At 41.5% G+C, this 18,267-nt stretch overlaps 1 protein-coding gene across 12 annotated transcripts in view; it reads right to left on the bottom strand.

Annotated features, from left to right (window-relative positions):
• BNC2 (basonuclin zinc finger protein 2) overlaps nt 1–18,267 on the bottom strand; it is a 411,384-nt gene that overhangs the window by 93,673 nt on the left and 299,444 nt on the right. The window lies entirely within an intron of this gene.

The raw sequence follows: 18,267 nt of genomic DNA, 5'->3' as shown, positions 1-18,267 counted from the left end.
TATGGTAGAAAAGCATCACACAAATGTTCTCCTTCTTCCTCAAAGGAGAGAAACTAACCTACTAAATGAACATTTAGGGTTTGTGTACACTCTCTCTCTCTTAATGCATATGGTGTTTTACAGATTGTTTTTGGACAAACAACAAATTGACTTAGTCAACGGCAGTCTTTCAAACAGAAAGCTTTTGTGCTTCAGTTTCTCTTCATGGTTAACTTAAAAGGTAACTGCCTTGAATGAACACCTGGGCAAGAAATGCACCTGCTATTCACATATCATACTTCCCTATGTCCCCTCTTCAAATCACTTTCTGGGGGACCCTTATTACAATTCACGAACCCTGCAATACACTCCTAATGATGGCTTTCACCCCCCAAAAAACGCTAAGGTCAGGTGATGCTACTAAATGCCATGATCAAAGCTCTTCAGAAGGTGAGGCAAATTTTCTTTTTTCCCTCCCACCGGGCAATCAGCAGAGCATCACAATCAATGTGGTGTATCATATAGTATTACGCAAACTTAATTATGCTATATTATGGGCAGTACAAACCACTGGGGTAACATCGCTGAGATCAATATAGCTAACACCAGAAAGAACTCCATGAAGCTTATTGCTTGTCCCGGTGGTCGATACAGCCTTTCTTAAAAGGCGAGGAGGAACTTTTGTGAAGATTTGAGTTTCCCACATGCATGGGAATAAGGGTGGGATGAGCCCAGTGCCTAGCTGTGTGAGATGCATCAATGCAATTTCCCGTAAGTCAGAAACTTGAAACAATACAGCTGCCGCGATGAGTGAATAGCTGATGGAGCTTGTGTGAGCTTCAGTGGCAAGCCAGGGCATTGCTCTAGTGTGAATGACAAGTGATGGACCGAATCGCAGGGGAGCTACCAATGAGTTATTAATGGTGACAGGTACACTACCTGGGAGACAGGTTGAGAGGGGGGAAAGATTATTTATAAGCGAATAGTTAACAGCTGTACCTACTGCTAAGCATTACATGGATGCCACAAACTGTAGAATTCAAATCGCGGGTTATTCAAGCACGAACAACTGCCTGTCACCAAACTTGCAGTGCATCGCTACAAATTAAGGTGGGAGAGATGAGACAGGGGCTGGAGCGATGCCTCGAACAGGAAGGCAATGTCATCATGGAAGCCGAGATAAGAACCGAAAAGAGCCGAGATAACTACGAGGTGAATTACGGTTCTTAATAACAACAATGAATTGGCACGAACAGCTTTTTAATTTTTTCCTGGGGGCTTTTCATAGGAGAGCAGATGCTGAATGGATCCAGCGCTGACAAAAATAAATGAGGAGAAAATCGCAGCAAAGGAAAGCGGGGGGTTGGGGCTCGGGTGACATGTTCAGAGAAGTTTTCTTTTTAATGAAAGAAATAATAAACTTCTGTGGTGAAGATAATCTCGTAACAGGCTTCGCCAACGGTGTGATAGCTGATTTGTCAAATCTGTAAGGAAGAGCACCAGCCTGGGAAGAAATTCTACCTATTGCGGCATTTGAGATGAAGCTGGCCCACATGCAGTATAAATTTTACAAATATTGGCTGCGTTAATGACTGTGTTTTCTCGCTGCAATAAACTGCAGTAATGCAAATGTGATCCTGGCCCAGCATAAGAACAAATTCTGAAAGTTTTCCACAAAGGACATGCCGCCCCTATTCAAATCACATAGCACCTCCTTCCTTCTTTCTAGCTGAAAAGCTAAAGTACAAATCACAATACAATATTGTTCTCTCTCTGGTGTTTTCCTCAGCATTAAGATTGAGATTCTGAGTTCCTGTGGATTTTCTTCTTCTCATGGAATTCTGTGCCTTAATGTCGCTATAATAAATAATAAATAATATATCCATGAGTAACCCTTAAACACAACTGTGGGTTTCTTTTAAAGTAAAGCAGGAGCGAGGAATTTAAAAACAAACCAGCCTCACGCAGCCTGCTTTTCCATAAGGGTCCATCTGTATTTCAGCCACAAAGAAAGATCTAAACTGGATATTTACCTGGCAACTTAGCTTTTGGCATGAGCCAGCCAAAGTTGCATATTTTTAGGTCTTGGGCAGTGCTTAAGGATTTGCATGGATGTTCCAAAAGTGGGGTACGGGTGGGTAGCCTAATGCGCTTTATGCTGTGGGAAGGATATTGCTGAAGTGCCTTCAACAGACTTCTCATAATCAAAGAGTGACGCCCTACTACCGCATTACACTCCATGCTGCCCCACATTCCATGCTGCTGGGTGTAATATGTCTCCTTGGATTGGTTCCTTCCAGCACCTGCCACAGGATCCTAACAGGCCAAGTCTTGCCTCTCCTTTTTTATATATATATTTAAATGAATTTTATTAACATCGTCAAGCAGTGATTAACATTCACATCTATTGTCACATCATACAAATGTAAATACAAAATTACGACATTACAATATATATTCTCTGCATGATCCAAAATATTTGGTGGCCCCCAAAAACTCTTTAGCAGTTTATCAAAAATCAAAACCATATTCTATTTAGAATGAAGTTGTGTTAGCAGAGGCAGACAGGAAAAGTCAACTCAATACAGTTTTAGAGGTTTTGTGGAAGGATATGTTTGAAGGGAATATTCCAACATACAGAAAACATATTCAATTTAAAGCTTTCAAGCATAACTCATACAACCTAAGTTGTCAGCAGAAAGATCTGGCTACTTCAACTATTAGTACATCTAACTCTTTAACAATTAATTTTAGGACAGGTAGGAGTTAATTGAGAGAACTTTTGATAATGTTTTCTTTCCCAGAGGGGAGTATGGAGAAGAAAGAGTGCCTTTAAGTTTTGCCTCTCCTAATCTGGCACACTTTGTCTCTTGTTTACTGGACTTTGATGTTCTTCTGGCCATCACCCTATGCAACCTATGTCCACCCAATGCCACCCTAAGCTAGTATAGGGAACATTCTTTAATTCATGGGATTTATTGCATTGATATCCCATCTTTCTTCCAATGAGCTCATGCTTCTCTCTTCCTCCCTGTTTTATCCTCAGAACAACCCTGTGAGGTAGGTTATGCCAGGAGGCTATGACTGGCCCAAGGTCACCCAGTAAGTTTCAGAGCTGAGTAGGGACTTGCACCATTCAAACTGCTGCATTTCGCAGGGGAGAATACATAGAAGCAGGAGCCCAACTTTCATGTATTTAGTTGAGAGGAACATGCCATCCATAACTTTATTTGCCTTTATTTTATCATGGGTGATATGACCCTCATATTGGTCACAGTCTCTCTGACAATGCCCAAACCTGTTTCGCTTTCAACTCTACATCTGCTCCAGTTTTGGCATTTGCTGTTCTCATATGGAAGCTCCCTCCAGATCAGCTGTTGAATTTATTTAATGCACCCCTCTGTTTTAAAATTGGATTTCCCTACCCACAATGCTGTGTAGGAGGAAATGGCAGCTCTGTTAATAAAGGCATTCCTCCATGTTAGAATGAGACTTTATCGGCTGCTGCATTCTAACCTATCAACAGTGACTTAAAAGACATTACACACAAAATGTAAGGAAGGTGCTTTTTACCATATGTGGTGGTCCTGTAAAAAAGTAAAAGACTTCTGGGAAATGATATACAATGAACTGGAAAAAAAATGTTTAAGATAACTTTTGTCAAAAAACCAGAAGCCTTTTTATTTGGGTTAACAGGGGATGAAATACCAAGGGACTTAAAAAGACGATTTATGTATGCGACAACAGCCGCAAGAATGCTGCTTGCCCAGAAGTGGAAAGAAGAGAAAGTACCAACAAAAGAAGAATGGATAACTAAGATGGTGGACTATGCCAAAATGGCAAAGATGACCGTGAAGATCATAGATCAGGATGAGAAAAAGTTTGAACAGCAATGAAGGAAATTTATAGACTATTTAAAAGACCACTGTAAATATATTAAAACCTTAGCAGGTTTGATATAACATTTATGAAAGTATATAATTGGAAATTAGGATAAATAAGAGGGAAAATAGAGTTTGGAGGAATAAAATAAGATGCAAGAAATCAGGGGGGAGAAAATTGGAATCCAGGGGAGAGGAGGGGGAAAGTCTATATTGTATCTTTGGAAAAGTACTGAATTTATAAAATATTGTGATTATAAAATTTGAAAATAAAGTATTTAAAAATTAAAAATAAAATAAAATAAATCACACACACGCACACCTCACTTTGTGTATGTATGAGCTAAGCTTGACTACCATTGGACATGCAGTAGAAGTGACTACAAATCCCAGGAAGGAAGGAAGGAAGGAAGGAAGGAAGGAAGGAAGGAAGGAAGGAAGGAAGGAAGGACAGTTTTCTTGAAAAAAATGTAGGCTTTTGTATGTGTACAGAAGGAAAAGAAAAACAAAACTGAAATTCACTTAACCCCATTCACATGTCTAGCCGGCTGATTGTTTAAGTGTGATTTACTTCTTTAATGTATAAACTTCATCACAGAACCATCAGAATGTTTCCATTCAGCAAGCGCAAACAAACAAACAGAAGAGAAGCCACAAAATAATTATAAAACATATGGTGTGCACCACGGCTGTGTTTATTTTATGACAGTTAACTTTATTTACAGTGTAATCTGGGAAGAATTAATTCTCAAAGGACTTTACACAAAATATGGCCAGTTCCCCCCTCCTGCCCCACCTCACCCTCAAACCGCACACACCAGAGTTATGTTGTCAACCCGAGTAAATAAACTGTCCTAAGTGGAAATCTCTTGTTTTCTACAAACAAAATGCAATGCCTTGTTTTTTGTGTAATGGGTTCATTATGAATTCTTGAGTGACAAAAACTATACATTGCCAGCAGCAATAAAAGCCAGGATACTAGGAAGGACGGCTGGTTTTTATACCATGCCAAAGTTTGGTGGAAACATAACATTTTAAAAGGCTTCCTCTGCCTGAATTTGCTTCTCAAGATGGTCTTGTGTTCACATTAGCCATGTATCTCTACAGCTTGAGAAAAGCTTTGTGCAAATATACTCTCTTTTTTGTTTTTCACAGTCGGTTATTATGGTAACATATTTCCAGAGACATTTGGAAGAGAGCAGTAACTCATTTTAGAAGCTAGTTACTAACTTGGCTCGATGTTTCAGGCAGAAGTATTAAATATTATGCAGGACAGCACCCAAATAACACCGCTTCTCAGGGAAGTTTTCGGAAACCAGGAAGGAAGAGCTTCTTGCCCCAAGTTATGCTTCAAAGCAGACCTGGTCTACCCTTGGCCTCTGTCCATACCTTCCCTTCCACGCATGAGACACAAATGTAAGACTAAGGTCTAATTGATGCTGGGTTAGCTCAGTTGGTAGAGCATAAGCTGCACAGGTTTGATCCCCACCTTGGGCAAAAAAATCCTGCATTGCAGGAGATTGGGCTAAAAGACTCGTGTGGTCCCTTCCATCTCTACATTTCTATGATTTTACAGATTTAATTGCTTTTATCACACTGCTGCTGTCTGAGTTACAGTGCCATGGAAGCGCAGGGAGTGCTGGTCTCGCTTTGGTTCTTGGAGTGCAGCTTGGAAATAAACTTGGAATGCAGTATTCAGCAGCAGCAGCAGGTTGCATGGAGGGGTGAAGTTGCTTACCTGACCTCCTGGCCAGGTAAGCCTGCCTGATTACCTGAGGGAGGTGTGGCAAGGCAGCAGGGTGCAGTGCAAACACACCAGCAGAGCTAATGTGGCATTCCTGCAGGTGTGTTTGCACTGCACTGCCCTACCTGGCCTCTTATCTCTGGGAGGAAAGGTTCATTATGAATTCTTGAGTGACAAAAACCTTCATCCCACCATGGAGTCTGCTACTGTTCATCACTAGTGTTTGGGTGTTCAGAAATGGGGTGAAACGTGCCTTCTTCACTGAATAGCTTTTTCTCAGTTCTGCCAGTGTTTCTGGTTTGGTACTATGAGCTTCAATGGGAAAGCTGCTCTGCTCCAGCACAGGAATGTCATTAGTTGTCTATAGTTTAATAATAATAATAATAATAATAATAATAATAATAATAATAATAATAATAATAATAATTTATTACTTATACTCCACCCATCTGGCCAGGCCTCCCCAGCCACTCTGGGCAGCTCCCCAACAGAATATTAAAAACACAATAAAACATCAAACATTAAAAACTTCCCTAAACAGGGCTGCCTTCAGATGTCTTCTAAAAGTCAGCTAGTTGTTTATTTCCCTGACATCTGGTGAGAGGGCATTCCACAGGGCGGGCGCCACTACCGATAAGGCCCTCTGCCTGGTTCTCTGTAACCTCACTTCTCGCAGGGAGGGAACCTCCAGAAGGCCCTCAGTGCTGGACCTCAGAGTCTGGGCTGAATGATGAGGGGTGGAAACGCTCCTTCAGGTATACTGGGCTGAGGCCTTTTAGGACTTTAAAGGTTAGCATCAACACTTTCTCTAATAACAGATCACACACACACACACACCCAAATGTGGTAGTGGTGGGGTTTTATGAACATTTATGTCAGTCAAAAGTAGTGCTACCTTTGACTTAGTGTGCCTAAACTAGAAAACGTGGTTGAGCTCTCTCACTGCAACCTATTTTCAACTAATGTACTTCAAGGATTACCTTCACTCATGGACACTAAGACAATCCACAGCAGCTTCCCTACAAGTCCTCCCTCTGGAATCAGGTAGCTGCTATGGAATGCTCTCCCCAGGGAGGCTTACCTGGTGATGACTGATGTATTTTAAGACCAAGGTGAAGACCTTCTGATTTGCCCAGGCCTTCTAGACAGAGGTGCCGAGTCGCGCCAACATTGAGGGGGCCCATGGCATGCCCACGACATCACGTGTGCTCGGGCATCATGAGTGTGTGACATCATGCCCGTCACACAAATGCAGAGGAGGCCAACCATGAGGAAGTCCTTTGCCAGCACGCCTTCTCAATCATCAAAGTGACACGCCAGCGCGAACATGCTTTGCTCTGGAGGGCCCCTTTAAGATTGTCGGAGAGTTCAACACTGAGGGGGCTCAGCCCCTATGGAGTTGGCCGACCTGCTTCTCAATGTTTTAGCATTGGCTTGTATTTTAATCTAGCTGGCACTAGCTCATTGTGGCTGTTCTGTTTGCTTTGTTATTTTTATTGCTGCTTTATTGTGTTTTTAAATTATTGTTAGCCACTCTTGAGAGCCTCGGGGCTACAGAGCAGGATATAAAATGCTTAAAATAAAGGTAATGGTTTATTTTATGAGTGCTTGCCGTGGTTAGTTTCTATACCTCATAATAACTGGAGTTACAGGTGCCCTTGAGGTAACAAAAACAAGGAAAGGGAAGCACCAATTCCTACATCCTTCCCAAACACATTTCCCCCGTCTCAAGTCTTGGTAGCTTTTCACTGGTCATGATGGAAGATTATCATCTTTCAGTTGTAAATGAATCATTTCTCCATTCTACCTGGGATGTGGTATTTTTTGTTCAGCCAAAACTATCTATTTCCAATCTGCATATATTGAATTAAATGCACGCCATTGAAACATGTCTACCCCTCTCTCCCAAAAATGTGGCAATCCTTGGCAAAATACCTAAGTAGTTTCTCAGAGTTTGTATGATGTGGCCATAATTATTGCACCATTAGTCAGCACTTTTGCCGCCTTAATATTCCACTTGCATAAAACATATTTCTTGCTGGGCAGGCGAAATTGTCCTTAGGGTGGTATCCAGTGCTAGTCCTACTGAGAGTAGACCCACTGGAAGCTAACAGGGATGACTAAGTTAGGTTTATTAACTTCAGTGGGTCTGCTTTGAGTAGGTCTTAGCTGAATACAACAGGACCACACATTTCCTGCTGAGACAACATTAAGATTCTACTGCTCACACAATTTTCCCCTGCCATAAAAGTGGCTATGGGTAGTTTTAGAATGTTAAAGCTATGCCCAAAATTCTGATTCAGAACTTTTCAATTCAAAGCAACCTTTGTTGCTTTTCATTCTTTTCTTTAACCCTAGAACTTGCAGTTATTGGTTACCGGTGTCTTACAAAGCCAAATGAGCAATTATTGGGAATAATTTTACAGATGCTGGGAATGCTGCACAAATATAAGTGAAGCAAACAGAAATACAAAGTTTTAGAACACATTCTAAAACATTCTTACGTGTTAATGGGAGGGGAAATCTATGTTCTCCTCACTATATATTTTATTTTATTTTTAAAAATCTGTCCATATCAATTTTAAACTTATTAAGCATTAAAAGCCATTTCTCGCTATCTTCAGCACTGCACTTCTGACTTCCTTGAAGGCAACAATAAGTGTTAATGACATTTACCCCTTCTGATAAGAGTCATTCTCACTTCACTATTATTCCTTGTTATTGCATAGGACAGGCACTAGCAGTGCATTGAAAGATCAGTGCTGGGAGAGAAACAGCTCCCCTTGAGATGTCTTAGACTTCAAGAAAAAGCACTAAATCAATGTATGCTAGAGAAACAGAAAGTCTGATTCTTTCGGGACCTTCACGGTTTTTAACTGTGGCCCTAAAATTTCAAGACTGCCTAAAGACAGTGCCATTAGCATGCCACAAATGAAAACTAGTCCCTAAATTTCAAAAATTCAGGTACATAGGTGTCTAAATGGATAAAAAACCCAAGGCCCCTCCAGTAATTAGAAAAGATTGTGACATTTACTGAAGATTGGAAACGTCCCATAGACTTTTTGCATGGAAAAGGAAAAGAAATAAAGACATTTGGATTTGAGGAAGATAATATTTGTTTATAGAAAGTGGTTTTGTTGAGTGATCTCTTGGAGTGGATGGAGGAGTGTCTCCACCCCCATCATTCAGCCCAGACACTGAGGTCCAGCTCCGAGGGCCTTCTGGCAGTTCCCTCCCTGCAAGAAGGGAGGTTACAGAGAACCAGGCAGAGGGCCTTCTCGGTGGTGGCACCTGCCCTGTGGAACGGCCTCCCATCAGATGTCAAGGAGATGAAGAACCATCTTACTTTTAGAAGACATCTCAAGGCAGCCTTGTACAGGGAAGTTTTTAATGTTTGATGTTTTATCGAGTTTTTAATATTCTGTTGGGAACCGCCCAGAATGGTTGGGGAAACCCAGCCACATGGGCAGGGAATAAGAAATAATAATAATAATAATAATAATAATAATAATAATAATAATATGATATAGTAATTGCAGTAATCAACCAGAGTCTTGAGCTTACCCACCGTCAAGTAAGTCCCACTGAAATCAGCAGGCGGTTGGTGGAAGGAGCATGGCTCTTTGCACGCAGGAAGTCCCATCTTCAGTCTCTAAGCCAGGCATAGGCAAACTTGGCCCTCTAGATGTTTTGCGACTACAACTCCCATGATCCCTAGCTAACAGGACTAGTGGTCAAGGATGACGGGAATTGTAGTCCCAAAACATCTGGAGGGCCGAGTTTGCCTGTGCCTGCCCTAAGCATCTCTAGTTAGGACAGATAAAGACTACCGTCTAAATCCTGAATTGCTGTTTGTAGTCAGTATAGACCAGGTGGGCAGGGTATAAATAATAAAATTGTTGTTGTTGTTCATATAAAGTGGACAGAGGAAGAATCAGAAGTTCTTTAGTTGCTGAACTTTATCTTTTCTTCTTTCTCTTTTAAGCTCTTTTATACTTCTCTCTCTCTCTCTCTCTCTCTCTCTCTCTCTCTCTCTCTCTCTTTCTCTATGTTTTTATCTTATTTAAATTAATGTTGGATTAAAAAGAAGATATTTGAGAATAAGTTGGGTATTTTTCTTTATAAACTCTAATAAAAATTATTTTAAAAAGCAAGGAAAAGATTATGACACTGAAAGGCACCCACTCAGATGATGCAAAAGGCAAGTAAGGAGCCATGGGATGAATGTAAGAAGTGAGATTACAGCAGTCCCATGAAAGTCCCTGTTGGCCAGCATATAACCAAAGTCTAGATCAGGGGTAGTCAACTTTTTTTATACCTACCGCCCACTAATGCATCTTTCTTGATGGTAAAAATTTCCTTACCGCCCACCAGTGCTCGATAGAAGGAGGATTCAGCTTGTGCTGTGGAACCCCCTACCGCCCACCTAGAATCCTGAAATGCCCACTAATGGATGGTAGGGACCACCCAAGTGGACAAACCCTGGTCTAGATGATGTCTGCTGTTCCTGTGAGCTTTTAGAGATCAGAAAGAGTACAGTGGTATCTTGGTTTATAACCATAATCTGTTCCGGAGGTCCGTTAGTAAACCAAAGGAGGTTGGAACCCAAGGCACGCTTTCGCCAATAGAGCCTCCAAAAATGTTTTGTTCACAATCCAAAAAAAAGGGGTTGTAATCCAAAAAAAGGTTGCAAACCAGGACACGCACCTCTGGGTTTGATGTGTTTGTAATCCAAACCGTATGCAAACCAAGGTACCACTGTAGACCCAAATCCACCAAATGACAGTCAACTAGGCATGCCCATACTGGACACCAGTGACTCTCATAAATGACTTTACTGAGCATGCCCAAGAGAACAGATAAGTCTTCACTGCTGACACCCATGGGTGCTGTTTGGCAAGTTCACTTGAAGAAAAACAGCAGGGTTCCACTCTGAAACTTTGTGTAGAATCAGGCTCCCTTTCAAATAAGTTTTATGATTGAATATTTATTTGGGGCTTTTAAAAAAAAATGGATAAAAGCCACAAATGTTTAAGCAAATTGTATTAAGCTTGATCTTATTTAAATGTTTGAAATCAACCTATAGACCCCTTTTTACATTAAACCTGATGTTTTGTTTGCCTTGATGGCCTTGATCACTAGAATAGCAAAGGGCAGTATGATAAAATACTCCTTGTTATGTTCTGTGGGTTTGTGATTTTTTTAATAACAGCTGCTGCAAAATAAATACAGACCATGAACTCCAGTCCTGGCACGCAAACAGCTTTACAATGTGGTTTTTATGAAGGAAGCACACATGGTTGTGACTTCGCTTGGAGAGGCTTTCAGTGTCTGTGCCCCAGTAATTCTACCCCACTGTGTTAGGGCTCATCTTTTACACCTTCCCAGAGGAAGCTGGACAGAGGCCTATTAGGTGCATTGCACCATCAAAACAGAAAGAGGGGCACATAGCTTAGCTATGACAGAATGAATGCTCTGGAGCATGTGCCAGTCTCCAGCGTGGTTTACACAGTTCTGTTGCTGACACCACACTCAGTTGCGCTTCAATGTGCAGCCCATCTGCGTTAAGCCCTCTCTTCCAGGATCGCCAGGACTGGAGTTATGCTCTCTCCTCCTAAACCACAAACTGTAGCCAAGAACAAACCTTGGCTACAGATAAGTGTTCAACACAAGAGAGCTAACCAAGATCTTGGAATCCTTGGCTTAACTGCTGTGCCACACTGAGGACCGAGAGGAGAAAGTGGCTGCAGTCTCCTTACTGGAAGCCGGCACATTCATGCTCAGCCAATGCCATGGTTTAGCTTAGCATTATATGTGAATGTCTGCAAGATCGGCAGCAGGAGGGATATCGTGCCTTCATGGCTTGTTTGTGGGCTTCCAGGCAGCATATGGCTAAGAAAAAAGATTCTAGACAGGATGGCTCCATGGCATATCCAAGAGTGCTGTTCTCTTCTTTCTCTGCTGCTATGAAAAGCTGATTCATGCTATCACTGTTTTTAGCTTTGACAGAAATGTTAGGTTGATTGAAAATGCAAATGCACAATTAATAGCATTAATTAACCTTCATTGTGGATACAAAGTTTATATTGCTGCAATATTGCACGCAGACATATATTACATTTATTAAGGAGGCCAAATGGGTTTAAATATGAGCTAATAAAAGCTTTGCTGTAGTCTGTGAGAGTTCGCCCACACTTCAACACACCTCAACCGGTGATACTCTGCTACCCAAGTTATGTACATATGCATAAAATTACAGGAACCAAGTAACAGGCATGCTTGCCCAGGTTCCTTACCATATCTCATTGCCCAGCAACACAATCTACAGCCAACTGCTAACCAAGTCAATATGTTTGGTAAGACTCGTAACAGCTGTTCTAACTTGCCTAGATAATTATTCTCCTATAACCCAGCAAATATTCAGTACACTGTTGTCAAGCATAATAATCACACCGAAGCCTTGAAGGCTATGGTATGATTGAACTTTAGCCAGATAAAGTGACCTTTAACCTAATGGCGTGTTATAGGGCTTTACAGCATTCAACTATGTGGCTCGCAGTGTAGCTGTTAACAATCCTGTATATATATAAGGGCCTAACTACACATGATGCTAAATGTGTCATTGGCAATCATACCTGTGGTTTGTTTATTTAATATAGTGAGGGCAGGAGGGGGATTTTCCAGAGATCACAGTGTGCAGGAAGGGGAAGTTTAAGCCTACCTTCCACAGCTGCAATACAGGAGAATCACCCCCATACAGCACTTAGAGAAGGGAGAAAAGGGTTCCGACTGGAGCCAATGGGAAGTTTTCTTCTGTTGCTCATTGAAGCAGAGGGAGGGAGTAATTTCCCCGAAAATCATGGCTGGGAAAGGAAGGGTTAAACCTCCCCGCCCCGTGCAGTGAGGTCCCTATAGAAAATTGGGTACATGTAAACTAAACAAAAGCCACCAATGCAATTGCTTGGAAATGCATTTGAAGGTAAAGGTAAAGGGACCATTAGGTCCAGTCATGACTGACTCTGGGGTTGCGGCGCTCATCTCGCTTTATTGGCCGAGGGAGCCGGCTTACAGCTTCCGGGTCATGTGGCCAGCATGACTAAGCCGCTTCTGGCAAACCAGAGCAGCGCACGGAAACGCTGTTTACCTTCCCGCCGGAGTGGTACCTATTTATCTACTTGCACTTTGACGTGCTTTCGAACCACTAGGTTGGCAGGAGCAGGGACCGAGCAACGGGAGCTCACCCCTTCGCGGGGATTCGAACCGCCAACCTTCCGATCGGCAAGTCCTAGGCTCTGTGGTTTAACCCACAGCGCCATCCGCGTCCCTTTAGTATCACCTATAGTTGGGTTGTAGGTGTTTCGGATTCCACAGTAAAGATGTGAGAGCTTAGCTGTGCAAATATCCCACAGTGCAGCTGTAACTTTGAAAAACTCATCAAAACATGGGTAGGGCCCCAGGTTGGTGGTGGAGGACATTCAATCCCTGGAATTCCTCCAGGTAGATCTAAGAAAGATTCCCACCTGAAACCTTGGAGAGCCGCTGAGGCTCAATGTAAATAATACTGAGCTAGCTAGACCAATATAATTCAGCAGAAGACAGCCTCCTCAGTGAGGAAGTGCAAAGAGGACAGAAAGTGCCTCACACATCCCACCCTCAATCCAGTCTCAGGGTCCCTTCCAATTCTACAATTCTATGATTCTAAGTCCAGCTTGAGCAATTAGCCCCTCCCAGGCCTTGACTTTAAGAACAGCAGAAGAAGCTGGGAAGGCAGAAGAGGAGTTCAGGCGCAGCCTGACTCCCTCCTTTGGCAATCTCCACAGAATTTTAGCTTAATGGTTGCCAACAATTTGATTTTAATTAATTTTTATAATGAAATGTTTTTAGAATCTTGTACTATTTTATTGTTGTTAGCCGCCCTGAGCCCGGCTTCGGCTTGGGAGGGCGGGATATAAATAAATTATTATTATTATTATTGTTGTTGTTGTTGTTGTTTTAAAAAAATAATTTTATAAGTCGTGTGTCTTTGTTTCTCAATCTGATCCTTTTAAACAGTTTTTGTATGTATTGTGGTAGTTTATGCATTGTGACCTGCAGTTATTTTTTTAATTGATAATAGTTTAATAATTATTTATTGTAATTGTTAAGAACGAATTTCTGTTTAATTATTATTTGCTGACATTTTGAGTTAATTCTATAGTGCACTATTATATTCTAATAGATTGTTGAATATTACTTTATTTGATATACAGTGGACCCTCTGCATACGGTTTTAATTCGTTCCTGGGGTTAGTGCGCACCTTGAAAAATCCATAACTAGAGGCGCCACTTCTGCGCATGCCACAGCGTGATAGAGCACTTCTGCACATGTGTGCAATGTGCAGAGCACTTCTGCGCATGCGCAAGCGGCAAAACTTGGAAAAATACTTCCAGGTTTGCCACTTTCGCATCCCAAAGATTACGTATCCAGAGAGGTACGTAACCTGAGGGTCCACTGTAGGTCATTCCATTTTAAAGTTATGTCTTCTTACGGCTTTCTGCATTGGATCAGATTATCATAAGGTGTGTGTTCTTTGTTGTATATTTTGTTGCTGCAAACTGCCTTGTGTATAGTAATACAGAAAGGCGGACTGCACATTAATAGTGGAGTGGAATGGAATGGAAAGGAAAGGAAAGGCCTAACTTGCTTTAAGCAAGCTTCCTATGTTCCTAAAGTAAATTGTCAGGGTTCTGACCACCTGATTGTCAATCCTGATCATAGTTAGTTATCAAAGACCTATAGGTGACAACCACATCCATATGTCATGTTATACAGTGGTACCTCAGGTTACATAGGCTTCAGGTTACAGACTCCGCTAACCCAGAAATAGTGCTTCAGGTTAAGAACTTTGCTTCAGGATGAGAACAGAAATCGGGCTCTGGCAGTGCGGCAGCAGCAGGAGGCCCCATTAGCTAAAGTGGTGCTTCAGGTTAAGAACAGTTTCAGGTTAAGAACGGACCTCCGGAACGAATTAAGTACTTAACCTGAGGTACCACTGTATTATAGTTTGTTTCTGTGCCAACTTTTGGGCACAACTTAAACAATATAGTGCAATTTAATACAGAAATATCTCAAAAACCAAATACTTCCATCCCCTTGCTGGAGGGCAGGGGAAGAAGGATCCCAAACATGGGAGAAAGAGCAGTAGCAAGGATCCTGGGTGGTGTTGGTGAGAAAGCATGGTACCCGTTCTTAAAAAGTTTTAGTGCTGGAGAAGTGTCTTTGCTGTTTATGATGCAACAGAACCAACAGTCTGCAACATGTTAGGCTGCAGATCAGTGCTGCAGATATACAGTCATTCCAACAGGTTATTAAAAAGCAGGCATTGGCCTCCTTCTGCAACACCTACTCACTACAATGTGACGACCCCCCCTCCCATTTATCATGAAGAAGTTACAGAATCTAGTCTTTGAAAATTGTGGGGGTTTTTTTAAGTGATTTTCCCTCTTGAAAAAAAAATGCATTTTAAGCTCCACATAGAAAACTAGTCTGCTTAGGATACTAGCCTTTTTACTCACCTTTTATTATTCAGACCCCAGGAATTTACACTTAAGTGCATAAGCACACATGGCATCGTTTAAGTGAGAAATGTACATCTGTGTTCACAAGGCATAGGCCTCAATCTAAAGCATATGTACGTGAAGGCACATATCCACATTTTCAGAGAAGAGGGGAAAATCAGCGATAATCTTTACATAGGATTTTTAAAAATTACATTTTAAAGCACCCGTAATCATTTAACCCTTAAAAGCAAGTTTATAACATTTTAACAACTTATTCTAATATATTTGCGATGCTTTATATGGTAGTCTCAGTTTGTCCAAAGCTCTTGAGGATAGAGTGAAAACAGGAAAGGAAAAGATTATTAGAATCTATCTAACATTTAGTCTTCACTCTAGTTGGCATCCACATAAATTTCATCCAGAGTAGGTAAGCAAAGCAGAACACTGAAATAGGGAACAGGCTCGTTTCTCACAAGTTGTATAATACCTGTATATTGTGCCTCATATTTCAGGTTCTAGAAATTATAGAAACCTACCCTTTCTTTAAAAAAACATACAAATGACAATCTGGGGATTTGGGGATTGTAGTTCATAGGAGAGTTGGACTGTCCTCCATTTCCCAATCGAAGCTGGCACCGTGATGTATAAGATTATATTCTACTGATTTCAATGGAAATGATAACTTATGCTGCCTTGGAACGTGAAAGATGGAACTGTTCCAGAGTTCAAAACAAGTCATAACTACTATGGTATAAATCCCACATGAAATATTGAAGATTGTTTGTACACAGCAAATGAATGTGCTGCTTCCACTGATCAAAAGGATGTAGTATGGGGTAGGAAGTCCCTTTTCACCTGTTCCCATAGGAGACAACTCCTAGGGGCCATGGGGGCTTTGGCCCCCACAATAAAATATTTGAGGGGGCCAGGCCCCCCAAAGTTGATGGGTATTCCCATTCAAATGGTGTGCGCGCACTGTGTCATGAGATCGATTGTGCGGGTGGGGCTTACCTGCACCCCCACAAAGTTTTATTCAAGTTAGCACTCCTGCCTGTTCCAAAGGGGAAATGTCCTTATTTTGCCTTTTGGAGAGATGCATTTCAAGCATGTTACTATGTACATGCACTGAAGTTGTTGGTCTTCCTCTGGGTCTCCAGAGAGCCGATGCATCTTGACTCTAGCATACAAGCATATAAATGCCGACACATGAACACAAAATGCCAGCTGGTCTCTGTTTTCCATCCACCCTGAGTGGTCTAGCTGAATACAAACTTGATTGTGGCCGCTTTCTTTTTACAAAACTTCCTAATGCTTAGCAGCATGTTAAATCTCACAACTGATCTGGTTGCAACCTAGACACATCCTGCAACATTTACCAACGAGTAGAAGTAGGCACACACAGCAAGGAGAAAAGACTTCGTCAATGTATGATGTGGAGGCAGGTATGCTTCAGGTAGCAATGGAGGGCAGAACATGAGTATTACAAATACCCAAGAGTCTGCGTAATGTGAAACGTGCTCAGATCAGAAACCTCCATCAACCCCGGTCATAATGAAGTTTGCATTAAGGTATTCAAGGCTGCAGCGCTAAGCATTTTTACCAGTGAGTAAGCCACACTATGTGGACTTACCTCTGAGTAAAAAGGCACTGGATGGCATTGCAAGAGTGACTGAAGGTGCACACTGCCAGCTGAATGCTGTTGCTTCTGTGTTCAGCTGGCAACAGTCCTTGAAACAATTGGAGTTGTCTCATCCCCCCCCCCCCGCCGCCTTTAAAAGGACAACCAGCAGCTTAATGCACCTAAGACAGCTCCACGTGATTGTTTAAACACAGGAGGCTTTCTTTCTTTCTTTTTCCCAATCACAGAAGGCTTGCTGGAGATTATTCTCTCTTCACTACTTGCTTTAGGCTGCTATCAATACACACTTACCTGGAAGTAAGCCCCACTGAACTCAATGGGCTTATTTCTGTACAGACATTTTAAGGAATCCACGGCATAATGATACTGATATGTGTTAATTGTAAAAAAGGTTAACACAGGGTTGCCATATTTCAAAAAGTAAAAACCAGGACACCCTGAAAGTTGTTGAGTGATTTATCGATTGAGTCATCTAAGATCCAGGACAAAGTTCATAAATTTCCCCCGGATGTCAATTCCACCTTTGAAATCCCTGTGAAAATCCCAGGAAAATCTGGATGTATGACAGGCCTAGTTAACAACTTGCGGGGTGGAAATCTTGTGGTTTTCAATTTAGGCCGTAGAGAACAATGGTGGGACTTTAAACCTTGGCTGGATTCCTGTAGAAGGGCTTTCCATACCATCATATGAACAAATACTACTAGGAACAAACTACTAGGAATACCTTTTCAGCACCACTAACCACACTGAAATTTTACATGAAACCTATGTATTCTAATGGAATGCAATTAATACACTTTGGCCATTCATTTGTATTAATCTTTCAGACCCTAAACCATAGCTGATGAACATGGTATGTGTGTACAGTCAAGGGGGCTAATTCATGTGAGCTAAAGATAATTTAATTTGAACTCTCATTTTTCTCATTCTTTAATAATTTTTATTTCAAGCTCAGTCTATGAGAGCTACATGTCTTCCTTGATTATTATAGGAATACAGAGATCTTTGAGGGTCTATAAAACATTCGCGAGTCATCGGCTGCTTCAGGACCGTTGCTGTTATACGGGTGGGATTCAGTCACACACCAAACTCAGGTTTACACAGTTAAAGTGGATTTGGCACACTTGCACAACAAGTCTGTGAGTAAGGAAAGAGAATTTCTGTACTAAGGAAAGTGGTGAGAAAATGCACTGAAAAAGAGTGGGGTGGCGTTTGTTTGTCTCGACATTGCATGACCTCACCAAAAACCAAATCAGAATCAATGCTCAATAAGCTGTGGATATTGTATAAACTTTGTACAAACAGGGATGGATAAACAGGTAATCTGGAAGTAACTGTGTGCTCTTCCCCACCATAGCATTCCTGCTATGCTGTAAAGATATACAATATGAATGTTATTGGGTACTTCTCCATAGCAGTAAGATTGGTCAAAACTTTCATTAGCAACACTTCCCCTTCCCTCCCATAGAATTCATCCTACACTG

The sequence above is a fragment of the Podarcis melisellensis genome (genome assembly GCF_964234715.1).
Source record: "Podarcis melisellensis genome assembly, chromosome: 17".
NCBI classification, from domain to species: domain Eukaryota; kingdom Metazoa; phylum Chordata; class Lepidosauria; order Squamata; family Lacertidae; genus Podarcis; species Podarcis melisellensis.
Note: the sequence above shows the minus strand (reverse complement) of the source record. Positions and strands in the feature narration are given on the sequence as shown.